The sequence below is a fragment of the Paroedura picta genome, chromosome 9 (assembly GCF_049243985.1).
Source record: "Paroedura picta isolate Pp20150507F chromosome 9, Ppicta_v3.0, whole genome shotgun sequence".
NCBI classification, from domain to species: domain Eukaryota; kingdom Metazoa; phylum Chordata; class Lepidosauria; order Squamata; family Gekkonidae; genus Paroedura; species Paroedura picta.
In genome coordinates, this window is record NC_135377.1 from 29312037 (window position 1) to 29325322 (window position 13286).

Genomic DNA, 13286 nt, shown 5'->3' on the forward strand with positions numbered 1-13286 from the left:
GGGGAAGTCCTCTTGCAAAGATTCCCTCTCAGATCCCAACTCCATCATCCTTACTGCCCTCAAGAACCCGGTGGAAAAAGCAATGGCATTTTAATGTCCAGATAAGTGACTTGTCACTTGCAAAATGCCATTGCCCATCACTCTTTAAGGGGGAGTTTTTCCAAAACCCAGAGCCAAGTCTGCTGAGTCCTCTCAAATCTATATTCAAGGGGAAAAGATGGAACAGGAGTAGGAAATAATAAAAAAGAAGCATATGAATAAATGTAATTGCTCTAATTTAGGCTTAGTTTCAGAAATGTTGATTAATCTTTGGGTTCAGTAAAATGCTTCAGGGATTTGAGCAGATGTTTGAAAGGTGTGTGTATGTGAGACAGAACAAAAGAGTTCTGGGATGGTGTTTAAAGTAGAAGCCGTGTTAAGAGGAAATGAGTGGAAATCTTTATGAGGACAAAAGACCTTTGCATGGTTGAGGGTGACGGAGTCCTAAAGAAAGGACAGTGATGTAGTGTGTGGTGGCGTGACACCGTAAGTCAAAGAGGGCACAGATTCAAATACGATAGAAAACACAAGAGATTTAACCACTTCCTCATTATCACTGTGGATGGAGATAGCAGGCCAGAAAGGTCACTTTAAACAAAGGAAGTCCTTTTGCCCATCTGATCAGTACTATGAGGGGTAATATGGAGATGGAAAAAGAAAAGTTCACCGAACCCTGGAACAGTTGCTCATAAAACAAATGAGTAGGGAGGTAATCCAAGTAGGAAATTTTGACTTCAGCTTCCTGCATATTCCATTCATGATAAAGAAGGGAGAAAATCCAGACATGACAACTGTGCTAGGAAACGTTTGTCAGGAAAATGATTCAGAGGCAGGCAGTGCTGGACTTGCTCCTCAGTGGTGGTCTGTACTAGATGTGACTATTGTTGAAGCATTTGGGAACTGTAAACATAATGCTGTTAAGTACAGCATTGAGGTAATTAGAAAGTCAGCTAATAAATCAAGGTGACAACATTTGATTTTGGAAGAGGAGATTTCTAAGAAAGATAGGATTACTCCGAATGACGTTGAAAGCAAGAACAATAACTGTCAGTTATTAAGGTTGCTTGAAACCTATTTATAGGTACAATACTTGAAGTTCAGAGGGAACCCATGCCACAGATTCAGCTACCTTCAAAACAATGTGGTTAAGGAATAAAGTCAAGGAGGCCACAGGAGGCAAGAAGGCTTCCTCTAAAAAATAGAAGTCTTACCCAAATGAGAAAAAAAGTAAGAAGGTGCAGAGGATTTGGCCAAACAAATATAAATTGATGGTAACATTGTTTTTATTGGATGCTTGCCTTTGTTTTATTGTTGTGAGCCACCTTATGCAGGGAGGGAATTGGGGGTAATGAAGATAAAGAAGTAAAAGAAATGACCTTAGGACTGAGCTAGATATGATGACACCATTATGACATCACAGGGATTTACATTTGGCTCACCCAAATTGCAAAATAAAACCTGCATTTTAAAGCTGAATACAGATTCTCTCATCTGTTTCAACTGCCATTATAGCTGACCCAAATAAAAGCTGCAGTTTGCCCCTGGCTTTTATTCAGGTGTATTCAGCTATACAGATCAGCTGTCAATGTAGCTCCACCCCCCCACTTCCAAGTGGGAGGGAACCAAAGGGATTGCTGAAATGGCTGCAAGCCATTTAAACCTAGCAGGTTGATGGCAGCCACTTAAACGCTGCTGGCAGCGACACCCTTTCACTCCCTCCTTCCAGACAAAGGGAAGTGAAAGGACTGCTACAGCCATTCTAAAACCTGCTTGGAAGGAGCGGGGGGAGTCAAATGAATTCCTGAAATGGCTGCTGGCCATTTAAACCTAGCAGCTTTTGAGGTCTACCCATCAGCTGTTATTTAACAGCTGGCATCCATTTAAAAAAAAACTTTTCACTTTCCCTCCTTCCAAAGGGAGGAAAGTGAAAGGGATCACTAAAATAGCTGCCAGTTGGCTGCCAGCAGGCAGGCGTGGTGGTGGTGGTGGTGGTGGTTCAAACTGGGCTCTTAAGCAAACCCAAAAACCAACTAGCTGTTTGGCATGTTCTCCATCAAGGCATTTGAATGGATTTTGATCCCTTGACATGCTGCAGTGATAAAAAAAATTGACTTTCCCAAATATTTTCTGAATCACAATGCCATACCAGTATTGGGATTTGGGAATTTCAGGAAATATCAATATTTTCTGGGTCCAATATAACTATTCCCTTTCCCAAAATAGGTTCTTTTGCACATGCCTAGATCCCACCACTGTTTTAAAATAATTTTAAAATGCTGCAAGGGCCAAATCAGCATGGTGGGTGAAACACTCTTGTTTCCCTCTCTTTGCCTTATCAAGTGCTGGAATGCCACAGCCTGTGATTGCTTTTGGCACCTGAAAATGTTCACAGGCAAGACAAGCGATCATGCCCTCACAGCTTTTTAAATCACTCTAAAATGCCCAATCCCATCTGGTTTGGTGTTTAGTATATAATCTATATACCTAATAGTCATGTGATTTGCTGATTTGCAGGTATCTACATCCATGAAATGGAGCAAGACTGACACTAGACAGATTTCCTGAGTCTCCTCAATTTTGCAGAAAAATCTGAAAACTTTCAAAAATACATTAAATCCTCCCCAAACACAGCAGGCCCAGCACCAGAGGCTGGAGACCATGCTGGGTTCACTGAAACTACACTGGGCTACCAGCACTGGAGGCAGTGGTAGGGTGGAGATGTGGCAGGTCTGGCAGCAGAGACTGGAAGCCTCATTGGGTTTGCTGAGAGTGGAGGCAGTGAGGGGAGCTAGAGGTGCTTCTGTTTTGCTGGCATTTAGGTCGAAGGGGACAGTAGACAACATAGGCCTGGTAGCAGAGGCCAGATACTATATCAGGGTTGCTGGGATAGACGCAAGGAAGGGAGCCAGATCTGTGCTGGCCTTGCAGTGGAGGTTAAAGCCTGATGGGAGTAAGATGCAGTTCAGAGGGAGAAGGGATTTACCCCGCCCCCACAATATTGAAGGTTCCAGTTTGTTTGTTTGTTTGTGAAATTTGTATCGCTAAGTCTCAGAGCAGCCGGCTCATGGTGGTTCACAACAAGTAAAAGCATAAAAACATAAAAAGCATAAAAACATAGGATGGCAAGGTTACCACCTTGCCAATAATACAATACAGTAAAATAACGTGTAAAAAGACAAAGATGGCAGGCATAACATCCTAGTAGCCCCATATTCCTCATTCAGCAATTTCCAGCAGTGTCAACAGATGTAAAACTGGGGCGATGAATGGCCCCAGGGGGATCCAGATGCCACAAGGGCAGGGGAGGACCCGATCTTATAGCCCAGTAAGCAGTAAAGTCAGCCAGATCTGAGGAAACAAATCCATGACAGGAGCCGTGAACTGGCAAGATGGACCTTTCTACAAATTTGAAATACACATCACGTTTTCAGGAAAATCTGAAATCGTAAGAAAAAAATTTGGAGGCGTAACAAAAAAATTCAGAAATGAAAAACCGAACACCTATTGCTTCAAAAAAACCAGAGCCTTCAGTGGCCTGTGCTAGATAGAGACTATTCTTGGCTTCCTTTCTCTCAGTAAAAGGCAGGGGGAGGGGCCAGGTGCAGTTTACCCATGTAGCACATGCCATGGGCCCCACACTTCCAGGAGCTCTATACAATCCCTTCCCTCCTATGGATTAGGGCTGTAGCCTCTCTCCTCCCCCTTTCCCCCTGTTTAAGGATGCCTTGAGTGATATGGAGGCTACGAGAAAGAAAAGGGTAAATAATGTGAGGATGGGTATACAGGAGATGGCCATGTCCCCCACAATGCCAGTGGACCTGGCCTACCAGCCAGCACTGCACAACTAGGTCATAATTTCCCTAGACAGAAGCTGGAGGGGGGGGTGTGTGTCTGAAGACAGGCAGATTAAAGTATGTTTGGTATTGACAGGGGAGAAGAGAAAGAAGAGAAGAACAATAGTTGATTCTTATATGCTGCTTTTCTCTACCCGAAGGAGTCTCAAAGCAGCTTACAGTCGCCTTCCATCTCCTCTCCCCACAACAGACACCCTGTGAGGCAGGTGAAGCTGAGAGAGCCCTGATATTCCTGCTCAGTCAGAACAGCTTTATCAGTGTTGTGGTGAGCCCAAGGTCACCTAGCTGGCTGCATGTGGGGGAATGGGGAATCAAACCCGGATTAGAAGTGTGCGCTCCTAACCACCAAGCTGGAATATAAAGAAGCAGAAATAGAGGCTCTGGGGGCTTTCAGGAAGAGAAATAGTGGGGAAGGGGAAAATGAGATGTCCCTTTGCAAATTCTTGCAGATTTATGCTTGTTGTGGTATAATTTTATGCTTGCAGGGTAAGATGAGCAAAAGATTCAGCCTGGATTGTACAGCTATATGATGAAAGAGATAATGTGGGAGCAGAGAGTCATGGGGGGCTCTGAAGGTAAGGGATTTGTGCTGGATAATTCAGTAGTAGAAGAGACACCAAACTCAATTTCACTGTAAAATTTCCGTCAATTCCATTTTAAAAAAAGAGGAAAAAAATGGGTATTTATTATAAGCCCGGAGCATGTAGTTTTTCCACTGGCATGTCTTTTGCTCAGCTGATGTGAATGCTGCAGCCATACAAAAACCCTAGTGAAAAGAATTTTTCCAGCAGGAGCCATGTGACATCCTACGCTTCCTCCTTTCTCTTTCATTATGAGCAGTTAACCAACTGAATTTCATTTGCAACCTGAGCCCAAGCGGTACCTATAAAAATAGCACTGTGTTTTAGCCAGCAGCCTGTGTCCAAGAAAATCCGATTTATTCTGAAACTCAAATACAGATTTAACAGAGAAAGGAATTTCAGCCAGGTTGCATTACAGCCTCATCCTGGAACTGAAATGGAAGACAGGCAGAAAGTTTTTTTTTAAAGAAAAGAAAAATGATTATGGTAGGAAGATAAGATTTAAATGATAGAAAGATAAACAAGATATAATGATTGTTTAATCATTTTGTAGTGAATTTAGGCAAACATTTTATTTTCTTTATGCAGCGAAGAACGTGGATTTCATACAAAATTAAACCAAGAAAGCAAAGACTGAAAACTTGTAGCATTTTCATTTGTTGAAGACAATAAATGCTGTTTTTTTAAATGTGACAAGGAAGATAAATTGCCACAAAATACCAAAGAATATAAAATTCAGAAGCCCCAAAATGAGTAGTGGACTTTGAAAATAGATCATGTTGTGGGAAAAGGACCTGAATGTTACTGTTTTGATGAAAGGCTTTTCTTCACACATGATGACCTCTTTTCCAGATTTGTGTTTGGAACTTGAGGAATAGATTTCCCTTTCAGAAATTTCAATAAGGAAGCTTGTGGACAACATACGTGGGGTAAGTTTCAAAACCACCTCTTTGTTAAAAAAAAATACAGTTCTTTTTATTACAGCTCATTGTGATGGTGCTGGATAAAACTTTGCTTAAAGAAAAAATGGAATTTACCCAAAGTTAATTGGTTAAGAAAAATGCTGAAACTAACGTGGAATATATCCTTTTAATGGTGTTTTGAGATTTTCCTTTATAATTTCAGAAATACTCATAATTTACCCGATTCATCTTGCAATACATGACATATACCTAGAGAGCACAATTAAAACTCAGTAAAACCAGAATTGCAGAGTCTGATGGGTGATTTACAAGGAAATAGAAACATTTTAAAGGCATCCATGTATATTCCAAGTTCACAAGACTATTACATTTATGCAGCGAATTGAATAAATATGCTTTGAAGATGCGTGCACATGCCAAATGTCCGAACAGAATGTACTCATAGGCATGCTATGCCAGGCTATGCAAGGAAATTCTTACACATGAATGTTATTCAGGAATACTCATTGCTGGAGAAAATATTTGCTATATGATCTGGCTGGACAACTGTGGTAAATGGTTCATATTTGCTGACCCTCTCTTGCCTTCTAACTCTTCTGTCCCCCAGTGCCCAGGAAACTGAAACTTGTTGGGTCACAATTTTTCTGATTGTGTTCTAGTGTTGGAAGTAATGTTTTATGTTGTTTTTCATTCCCCGCATATACTATGGTCTGATTGGGCCAAATCTTGATTGTTGCATTTCTAGCTGACAGAAAACCGGAATATCCACCTGGTCTTCTCAGAGTTTTGCTAGGTGAAAATATTCCATCTGTCTTGACTCTGAGAAGACCAGGTGGCTATTCTGGTTTTCTGTCTGCTCTGGAATGAGCCATTTTGTCCCCTTGAGGTGTTACTTTGTTCATCTTTCTCCTTTTGATGAAATACCTAAATACATTTATTTATTAGGTGTTTGCAGACTAAGATTGGTTTCCAGTTCACCTGCTCCTTTTCTATTTTTTTTTTAAATTACATGATTTAACTGTGTATTTTAATTTTTCTGAGTTATGCTTCTTAGGGGCCTCTTTGGTAGTGATAATCGGTTTATCCGAAGTCCTGTTGTTAACTTTTGCAATTATTGATGCATTACCTTTAAAGCTATCGTATAATGTCTTTCCCCCCATATTTGAAGTCAACGGGAGATGAAAACATTAAATTATACCTCTTCTCATTTTGGTGATCCAGAAGAAATAGTTACAGATCATTTGCCAGGCCTGAATCCCAAGAATCTGAGGTAATATGTGATTTCAAGCATCTTGCCTCCAGCTCCTGACATGCACACAAGGGAATGGATTGTTGGCAAGAGTCTTTCAGATTGCTAGTTGAATTCTGCATCAGTGAACATCACATTGGGTCTGAAGAGCTATAAGGGACCCACAATGGTAATTCCCAGAGCAAGTCTACTGCAACTGTGAGTACACAGGTTAGAATGGCTGCCAGTCCTTATCATGATATTTCTTCTTAGAAGCTGGAACAGAAATGTATAAAATTGCTTGTGCACACACACACACACATTCATTATGCTATTCATTTTTAATTCTTGAATGCATAACATTAGCAAACAGAAAATTGTTAATATTAATGATGAAACAAATTCTGCACTATATCTGGATAAACTTTGTAATATGCTGTAGGGAATACAATTTAGCTGACTTCTGATAAGCAAAAGTATCAGATGACTTCCCCTGTCTTGATTGGCAGGGGAAAGAGAGGAGTGTGTATAGCACATTCCCCTCTTCCGCCTTTTCAAGCAGCCATGCAAAATCCCAGGAAGTGCAAGACGGCAGCAGAGGAGCCAGCAGGTGGGGAATTCCATGAGGCGCGTTTTTATTTAGCGTTACACCATGACGCTGGTGTAAGGCTTTTTATTTTTCTGTGCGGAATGGCCCAGTGTTTAGTGGTTCCTAACAAAGGCATATTATTAAGGGCACCTCTGAAAATGAGCAATTGTTTTGATAAGATTCAGGTAGCAAGGTAACAAAGTGAGGTAGCAAAGTTTGCAGATGATGATTAATTATTTAGAGAATGGGAAATCCTAAACATTGTAAAGTGCTTTCCTTTCATCTGCAAATTCTGATAAAGAAACATCAATCTTGGTAGGTATATTTTTCTGTCAAAATGTATCTGTAACCTGTTTAATAGTTACTGGGATATCCATATTATTTCTGATGCTAGCACACAAATATTAATGAACACAACTAGGCATTTTAAGGGCTATAAAAGTTCACAGAGCTCAAGTTGATGTCTATAATGCAGAAGGGAAGAATTCATGCATATAAATGGTCTAAATAGATTTATTTATTTATTTATTTGGGAATTTATATTCTGTCCTATCTTCAGAAACTCAGCAAATTAAGATAACATATATCACACACAAAATTGTGTTTCCTCTAGTTAATGACATGGCCCTTTAGACAAATAGCTAAGATCCCAATCACTGACAACCATATAGATCCATATTTAGTATAGGGACAAGATACAATGCCAGTGTAGTCTTTGGGAAAAAATATTCAATGTGGCTGTATGACTGTCTATTAAACTGCCTCTCTGGACAAGAATACAAAAAAAATCCCTTCAAAGAATCAGTAGGGTGTTTTCAACAAGTGAGAAAATTGGTTTTTGACCTCTCTTGACTTCTATAAGCTTTCATGAATCCCACCTGTGGTTTCTTTTCTAAACGAGTGAGTGATAAAAAGAGAATATTTTCTCTCCTTTTATTTATACCAGACCCCTCCTCTTTCCCCATTAAGCAGGACAGTGCTTGAGCCAGTTCTGTCTGTCTTTCTCTTTTGGTAGAAACTGAAGCACCCTTCTTTGCACCCCAGGAATAGGAACCAGTGTGTCTTTTACAACACTCTTCAGTTAAAAGTAGCTAATGATCTAAGAAACAATAAAGGTGGAACATGAGTCTTTAAATTTTATTTTCTCTTAGACTTTCTATTTATCAATGACAATGTAATATTTGTATTAGGTTGATGATGTATCTTTCTGTTTTCTAACAAAATATTTGATTGATTTTGGATTCATCTTTATGTAAATCATTAATCAGATAATAATTATTAGTATTATGATGGTGTTTTTGACTCTTTGCTTGGCAAACATTTGTGGTTTGTTTTGATCTTCAATTTTAAAACGATGCACAATAAGAGGTGTGAAATGTTCACACTGATCCCTAATATTTGCATTAAAATATAATTTGGTAGTATTTTTAAAAATCCCTTTAAACCATCTTCCAGTTTTTTTTAAAAAATGGCAGGTAGCTTATGAATTATGTTTAATTTGCAGAAAAATAAGATCTTACTATCGAAATACAATTGATGCACCCTGTGAGTTAAAATGGAACTAAACTTACATATTTGGAGCTCCCAAGATAAAACATTTTTTGATTGTCTGTTTTAACAGAATGCCAACTGCCCATCTTCTAATCAGCAAGTCCTTTAAAAAAAGGCCCCAAGCTGAAATAACAGGAGTTATAAGTCCCAAAGCTACAAGCATATTTTCAATTTTGTTTTGCTTTAATGCAATAGTGAAACTAAAAAGTACATGAATATGGAACTCTTCACAAATACTGCAAAGGACCCAACCCCATCTAAATGTAAATGAAAGTTGGTTGAGCAATACTGAACCAGGCCTTCAAGCAAATGGAAAGTGATTCCCAACAATAATAAGAGCATTCCGAATTATACACATGTGATTTTTGATCCAAATGTTGCTGCAGTTAGAGGAACCCTGAATATTCACAATCTGATCAAAAGGAATTTTCCTTGGAACAGTTTTTGGCAAACCAATATGGTTTTCTTCTCTGAACAATACTAAGCAACTGTAGACTTATGGTGAAAGCTACCTAGGACACCCAGGGGCTCAATTTGGATGATTCTACAAACCATGTTTTGGAATCAGTAATGAGCGTGTATGTTCTTTTACCCCTTTTCTCTTGAACATTCTTTTCTGATCTTCCTGTTTTCATCTAACTATATTCTGCCATGAACACATGAAGAACTATCCATAGGGCTGACCTATCCATTAGGCACAGTGTCTAGGGCTCACAATACTTTTTAGGGGCCCATGAACGTGTTTTAATTTGTTTTAAAATCAGATGGGGAAAATGAATTTTTAGGGCCAAATTTGTTTCTCACATGAGAAAAAATGAAATATTTAGGGCCCACAGAGAAGTGTTTAAAGTTATAGCAAAAATAATTTTAATATTGATATTGTTATGATGGGAGGGGCCCACAAAGTGCCTAGGGCTCCTGGAAGTCATAATCCAGCCCTGCGGAGCCCACCAAAATCAGTATCCTCTCCTCAGACTGCCAGCAGTCCAAACCTCCTGATCACCTCTCTCAGCAGCTTCACATATATATTAAATAGCATGGAGGATAAGATTGATCCCTGCAGAACCCCACAGGGTAACAAGCATGGGTCAGGAATCCTCCAGCATAACCTTCTGAGATGCTCTTCAACAGAACTCATACACCATAATATGATGTTTTCACAGTCCCAGTGCGAAGAGTAAGTTCACTAGTAAACGATGGTTGATAGTATCAAAAACTGCTGAGAGATTCAGCAGAACTAGCAGGATCATATTTCTCCTGTCTAGTTCCTGGTAGAAATCATCAGCCAAGGAAACCAAAGCAGTCTCTGTATCAAACACTGGGCTGAAGCCATATTGAGATAGGTCCAGAAAATCAGTCTGAGAGCAGCCATGCACTCAAGCATCCTGCCCTAGAATGGAAGATGGGAGAATGGCTTGGAGTTTAGGAAGGGTTTAGGAAGGCCCCCCACCCAAAAAGTCTAATCAACTCTGCCTTCACGGAATTGCCAGAAGGTAAGCACTTAGGCACATCAAAACTGTATGCACGTGGATTCAGTCTTGATGACCAGAAACATTAAAATTAACAGAGATGACACCCATGTAACTTCAAAAGTTATATTCCAGTGATCATGCCTACTAAGGGGCAGAGCCATCAGGTTTGATCTTGCTCATTTTCTGCCCTTTCCTCTCTAGATATGTTGAGTGAAGAGGACTAGAGTGTTCAAGAATCAAATGCTTGATTTTACTGTCCTAATGATAGATTGTATTATACTTCATGATCTGCCTGGAGTCTCAACAAGAAAAACAGGCTTTTTAGAAAGCAAGTAAGTCAATCAATCAGTGAGTCAGTCAGCAAATAAATAAATGAATGCATCTTTATATCTTGAATCACCCAATACTCAATGGAATGTATGGATCACCTGGACTGGAAGATATTATTTGTAATGACTGGAGGTTATATAATAGCTTTGGCTTTTCTGTTTGTTGAACATGCCATAGATATTTGACACGTCGTTTCTGCAGTCATCAAGTAATGAACGTGTATGTATAATGACAGGAATCGGAGGCGTGACTCACCAAAGGCTCCAGGTTGCAGCCGCAGAAGAGCGAGCCAAGCAGCCTTGGAAGATGCGCCATTCTTTGCACCGTTCTGCAAGCCGGGGGAAAGAGACTCGCTGAGGCATGCACCTCGTCAGCGGGCAGGGGGAGGTGTGGGCATTGCTGACCCCTATAAAAGGGACCGAGCACCCTGGCGGTTTGACAGGAAGCTTTCCACCCTCCCTTCCTATATAGCAGGCTGTTTATTCTTATTGTTAAATTAGTTCAGGTTGGTTCTATGTTCATTCTGTCACAGCTGGCGGTTTGGCATGGAAGGTTTCCTTTGGGAGGGGGAACAGGTCTGCAAATCAGTCTCTCCCATCACAGGGGTCTCCATAAGAGATGGCACATATGTAAGTGGGTGTGCCAACCCGGCTGGGATGGCATGCTGACATGCCAGGTGGTTTGGGGAACCAGACAGAGGCTTATGCCCATTGGATCCCCAGAGTGGGTTTCAATGGCAAGGGGTGCCTTGCTGTAGGCTGATGCCATAGTAGAGACTCCAGGGTGCCATCTGGGACCATGGTTTATTCATGGTCGGCTGATAGTGTTTTTTATTGGACTCTTCTCCATACCATGCCAACACTCCTGTAGGAGTTATAATAAAAGCTGTGGCCTTGTTCATTCCAAATACATGTGTCATGTCCTTGCTGCTGGTATATCATGCCCTCCTGCCAGGCAACAAAGTCGTCTTGAATATGTTCTTCTGTTTTATGTAGATATTACATACCTAAAGGATTAGAATAACATGCATTGATGCATGTTATTGATGCACTAATGTAGCTCAGGTATGGGCATTTGGAAAAACAACTGGGCACACTGAGCATATGGTAAAACAATGTTGTGATAACTCCTATCAAGTTCCATTTCAATAGATACACTGTCAAACCACAATAACTAATGGCAAAACATTGATTTTTTTTGCATTGTTAGAAAAGGATGTTATTACAATGATCTTTCACAAACAGACTGAATTACAGTATCTAGGTTTCTTCTGCTGTAGCATGATGTGTTGAGAGAAAGCTTTAGCGCTAAGCGGGGGGGGGTGCTTGCTTCACTGAAGGCAGGACAGGCCTTAAATTAGTAGTAGCTGAAAGGTCGGTAGATTTATATTCTGCAGTCTAGGACCACTTGAGGTGGCATGAATCACCTCTGGGTCCAACATAAATTGTGAAACTATGTGAAACTTGTAGTTATGCCCTGTACATGATAACATTTTATGGCTGGGGATTCTTGGGATTCTTCATTGTTTTAGTAACACAATTATTTCAAGTAGTCCGAGTCTATTATGTATTGCATAACTACCTCATAGCCATTTTTGTGATTCCCGTTATTTTTTCTTTTATTCCTGCAGCAGTGGAAATCAACATTTTGGGAAGCAAGTCTGTTTCTACTGAAATCTCTATTGCACTTGATCTGCTGATTCCCACCATATGTTACTGAATCCAAACTACCGGACCTGATGGGCAAGTTATCACAAGGAATGAGATGTTCCTTATATATGGAAAAGAAGTATACTACCTTCTTGACTGTTTACTTTTGTATCAGAATATGCAAAGGGATTAAATCAGGGGTAATCAAACTGCGGCCCTCCAGATATCCATGGACTACAATTGTAGTCCATGGACATCTGGAGGGCCGCAGTTTGACTACCCCTGGATTAAACTGTCATTAAAGACAAGAAAAGCAACTGATAATCAGGTCAAACCACTGTAACTTTTGCACTGTACACACCTGAGACAGGACACATCTAGATTCCTGTAGCAGTTTCCTTTTAGTGCTAACTCAGTCTCACAGCTAACTGACTTTGGGAGGCTATTTATATGTTCCATATTTCAATCCTCATTAATTAATTAATTAATTAATTCATTCATTCACAATCTCAAGAAAGTTAGTTTCAACCTCAGTTCTCCATATGTGAAATAACACAGCTGCCCATTGTACTGACAAAACAGTCATAAGAGTGTACATGCCCGATAGTATCCCTGAGTAGATAGCTATGAAATGATAAGTAAAAACTAAGGATGGCATACACTATCTGGTCAATGTATTTGACAGGTGAACATACTGTGTTCTACAGTGGGGATCAGCCACAAGCCGAATACGTGATCTTTTTGTTTGTATGCTGTTCACCTTGAATGGCTATTGAACAGTTTTTCATCTGTACAGTTGCTGTGCTGCTGGAATTTCATTGCCTTGCCTTGCAGGGGATTTTGCAACTGCACGGTATGTGAGATGTTTCCACTCAGGGTCATGGATGGTCTAGTCATATAGTTAAATGTGAGAGAGGAACTAAATCTCCAATACAGGTATGTGGAAAATGTTCATGTGTGAAACAACATAAATAAATTGTTTCTGTTTAGTTGCTGATTGATATGCTTATTAATATATGATTGATCGCTGACTGAAGGGCAGGACCAACAGGTTTCTAAGGCATGGAGGA

At 40.1% G+C, this 13286-nt stretch overlaps 1 protein-coding gene across 1 annotated transcript in view; it reads left to right on the top strand.

Annotated features, from left to right (window-relative positions):
- LOC143844664 (uncharacterized) overlaps window positions 1–11520 on the top strand; it is a 209860-nt gene extending 198340 nt beyond the window's left edge. Inside the window, exons 6-8 of the transcript XR_013234084.1 lie at window positions 5327–5403; window positions 6619–6844; window positions 10803–11520. The gene's annotated coding sequence lies outside the window, so the exon portion shown is untranslated. The remainder of the gene's footprint in view (window positions 1–5326; window positions 5404–6618; window positions 6845–10802) is intronic.
- The last annotated feature ends 1766 nt before the right edge of the window (window positions 11521–13286 follow it).